Source organism: Triticum dicoccoides, chromosome 3B (genome assembly GCF_002162155.2).
Source record: "Triticum dicoccoides isolate Atlit2015 ecotype Zavitan chromosome 3B, WEW_v2.0, whole genome shotgun sequence".
NCBI lineage: Eukaryota > Viridiplantae > Streptophyta > Magnoliopsida > Poales > Poaceae > Triticum > Triticum dicoccoides.
Genome location: NC_041385.1, coordinates 571555461 through 571559604, shown reverse-complemented (window position 1 = coordinate 571559604; position 4144 = coordinate 571555461). Strand labels below are relative to the sequence as shown.

General features: G+C 43.9%; 1 long non-coding RNA gene across 2 annotated transcripts in view; it reads left to right on the top strand.

The window, feature by feature from the left end:
- LOC119277152 overlaps window positions 1–3068 on the top strand; it is a 3737-nt gene extending 669 nt beyond the window's left edge. Inside the window, exons 1-6 of one of the 2 annotated variants that reach the window (XR_005136949.1) lie at window positions 1–16; window positions 452–651; window positions 731–863; window positions 1621–1816; window positions 1908–2014; window positions 2735–3068. This is a non-coding gene — a long non-coding RNA (uncharacterized LOC119277152). The remainder of the gene's footprint in view (window positions 17–451; window positions 652–730; window positions 864–1620; window positions 1817–1907; window positions 2015–2734) is intronic. The other variant, XR_005136948.1, reaches the window with a different exon arrangement.
- The last annotated feature ends 1076 nt before the right edge of the window (window positions 3069–4144 follow it).

The following is a 4144-nucleotide window of genomic DNA, read 5'->3' as shown; positions in this document are numbered from 1 at the left end:
CCCCCACCCACCCGAGGTATGATGACGGCCTCTCTCTCTCTCTCCCTCTCTCTTAGGTTCGGCGGAATTGATCCGTGCTGCTGCTTCTAGTCAGCTTCTCAAATATATATCCGGTGCGGGGCGTAATATCTATCACCGTCAGAATGTACTACTAGCACTAGCAGTGAGTGAGTTTGCGAGTGAGTTTGCGAGTGAGTTCGGCTGTAACTAGCAACAACACCGATGGTTTTGTCTGTGATATTAGCATATACTCCTCACTGCCATTACCTAGCAGTGAGTGAGTGACTGAGTGAGTGAGGTCGGTTGTAATCAGTTTACCAGTGACAACAACAATGATTTTGTCTCTGACATTATCGGACGGACACTACTACCTAGTCTAGTTTGATGCTGAGTCATTATAATGAATTTTTTTCAACATAATTAAGGTCCTGCTCTTCCATGATGCCTGCAGGTTGATGTTGAAGGGGGTTCGATCCGTGCGTGGCTCGAGTGAAATCCATCGGCGAGATTGGAGGACGTACGGGGGTTCGATTTGTGCGTGGCTCGGGTGAAATCGGTGAGCGAGCTTGCAGGTTGGAGCGCGGGGGCTTGATTTGTGCGTGTTTCGGGGTGAAATCCGTGAGCGAGCTTGGAGCACGGCGGTTCGATTTGGTAATCTCTGACGACATTCTCTGCAGGTGGCGATGTTTGCTTGTTAGGCTGATGGGTTTCTTGGTGTTTGTCATTGTAGGCTGCCTGGTGACTATGGGTTTGATCCCCTGGGGCTCGGGAAGCAGCCTAAGGACCTGAAGTGGTACGTCGAGGCCGAGCCCGTGCACTGCTGGTTTGCCATAGCAGGGGTTGCCGGCATCCTCGGAACTGATGTAAGCTGCTCACTTGACCTCTTTGTTAATTCCTGCAAAATGTCGACATGTTCTCAGTAACCATAGCACTGAAGCTTGATTTTGCAAAAAATAGCTGTAGAGGTGCCTAAATTATGATATAAAGTGATAAACTATGAAAAATAGAGTGAGAAACCAATCATGACTTCTGAGTTTTGATAGTGGAAATGGAAGGGCGGTACGATCCCCTCTTGTTAAAAAAAAGAAGAGAAACCAAGATATGAAACAGGAACTATACAATCTCAACGCCAGCAAAATCATATACAACATATCAGCTCCATAAGAGCATCTTAGGAACTATACAAAATTCTGCCATACGCCACAACAACATGAAGCAATGAACTTGGCTTTCAGAACAACATCCATCATATACAAAAGATTATATAATATGCACTAGAGTCTTTCTAGTTAGTCAGACTGATTTTGACATATTCTAAAACATAAACTGAAGTTTAACATGTCCAAAAGACAGCTACAACCACTAGGAAAATGGTAGCTGGCGTCTTCAACTGCTACTACTTAGTAGTAGCTGATTAGCTAAGGGGAGGTTTGCTGTTGCTTGTTGCTACAATAGAACCCTATGGTGTTCTCCCGGTCGACCGGTTACTGCATCTTGAGCCTCAGCTCCAGATACGCTTGTTCGCTTGAATAAACCAGCTGTTTGGTAGATATATACATTTCCTTCTTGTTGCCTCTTTGTGGGGTTGCGATTTTTTACTCCATGTCGGATTTGTCGCAGAGTCTAGGAAATGGCAAACACAGCTATCCACTTGAATCTGGAAATGGCAAATCTGTTTGGTTTGCTTTCTTGACTTGATAGGATCGTGATTTGGTGGTCGAGCCTATGTCAACCACTGGTTCCACTCAGCCGAGCAGGCCAGACATAAGGTCTTCACCTTCAGCATCCAGTGAGAGTGTCAGGGCTCGCAATTCAGGTAAAATTATACTGCACTTTTACTAGCCATATAAGATCCAACGGTTTCAAAGACTGTGTTTGACAACTGAGTTCATACATATCACGTGTAGGTTCTAGTTCCAGATCAGCTGCCCCACCACCAGCAGCACCACAAGCAGGGGCTGCAAACCCTTTACGTTTCGATGCAAAGACTATACATTTCTCCGTAAATGCCTGGGTAAGGAAGAAGCCACCTTTCTCTTCACGGTATGAATGCGTAATTGTGTAATATTTGCTGTAAGTAGGAAGTTAATTTTTTATATGTGCTACTGGACAAGTGAGGAGTTAAGTAATCCACTGCATCATTTCGTCATACAAATTTGTTTGTTCTTATATGTGCCTTCGGACTAGCCATTGTGGAGGGAGGGGAAGGCAGGCCTGGGATGTTATCTACACTGACGGAATCAAGTGGCAAACTTTCTGTTGCGTCCTAGTTATCTCGCAGCTTTCATAATTATCACACTGCTTGTCTCATGCTAGATAGTTCATTATTTTGATTGGTAGTTGTTACACTATTTTGTAGTTGCTACTTTTTATGTGCTCGTGGCGAAGCTAACCAAGCTCAAGAACATAACAATGATTCATTTGTTTGTTTGTTTTCGTTGCCATTTTGAAGTGGTAATCAGAAAAGCAAAATTGAGTGATGATCTTGATTAATTTCTCAAGGGAGTATTCACCAAAAAACTGAGTCTGAGTTGTTACATGTCTCAAATTTTATTGAGGTCAAAATTATACGAATGTGAATATTGGCCATTCTCCTTCTTCCTGTCCATTTCTTGTATAAGTAGTTTACCAAGTCTTCTCCAATAGTAATGCGTATGTCATGTATGTTCCTATTCGCTCCCAATTTCCTGAATATCTATTATCTGAATATGCATAATTTTGATAAATTTTGCAGGCACTCAGGAAGGTGCCAAGGAGATGCTGGACCAAGGCGTGGAGGCACTACGAGCTGAAGAGCACATAGCTGCAGATGCTGGAGGCCGACCCGGTGAGCCGAGGATTGGAGGTAGCGCTGATTGGTGTTTTTATGGAGAGATAGGATGCCACTGTTTGGTGTTTTTATGCATTTTGGTTTGCTTGTAACTGTGTTTGCACTAGCTGGGAGTAAGTGACTTTGCAAGAAGTGTAGGTGTTTTAATTGAAGGCATGAAAAGCCATGACAATATGTATGCTCTTACAGGATGTGCTCTAATGCTGCTGGTTTATTATAAATCTTGGATTAGTAATGATGTGCAATGCTGCTGGTTTATTGCAAATATGTGTTTGTTTTAGTTGGAATTGTATGTATAGAATGTAATTGGTGGATTTTAATTTTTTTTAATTCCTAATTAGTTAGTAGTAGCGTGGGAAAACACCAAATGCCTTACTACTACTTCGTTAGTAGTAGCATGGGTTTGCATCCACGCTACTACTAACTTTTTAGTAGTAGCATGGGAAAAAACCTGAGGCGTTACTACTATTTGTTTACTAGTAGCGCAGGTTGCGCCCGCGCTACTACTAAAATGTTAGTAGTAGCGTGGATTTCACCCGTGCTACTACTAACTATTAGCTGTAGCGATATACTAGTAGCGCGGGTAGCCGCGTTGCTAGTAGCCATTTTACCCGCGCTGCTAGTAGCCTTTTTCCTAGTAGTGTTTAAGAGAGAGAAATGAAAATCTGAAAAGAAAGTTCTGCACGGATCTTGAAGTAAGATCCAACGGACCTATATAGCATCGACTACGACTTATAGCAACCATGATGAATATAAGGACGATGATAGTTGATAATAATTGTCATACATATTTAGGAACATAATTAAAAAAAGCCACATGCGGCAACGCCTGAAATACACAAGGGCAAAAGAAGAAGGAAGACAACAATCTGGCTCGCTGATCTCTACTTTCTTGATGAGTTGCTGCAGGCCGCGAGAACTAGTCTCCGCGGCAAGCGGCGATGAGCTCTTTCCTGTCCTCAATATGCTGCTTGAGAGCATCCACAGATTCCTCCACCAGCCTTTTGCGCTTCATGAGCAACACGACATTCTCGTCCATAAGTTTCTCGATGATGACGCTGGTCCTATTCAACAAGGCAGTGGTCTCCTCCTGCTGCTCCGCACTTCTGGCGATCTTCGTCCTCAGCAGGTCGCGCTCGGCCTGGAGCTTCGCATTTCTCTCCCTTAGTTGCCGGATGACGCCGGTAGCCTGTTCAAACAAGGATTTCATATCGTCCTGCAAGCTCGCCCAGCCGGAGATCTGATCCATCTAGCTATGGACGATCTCATGAATGTGCCTGTAGGAGTCCTCGCCTGCCCGCAACACATTTTCCC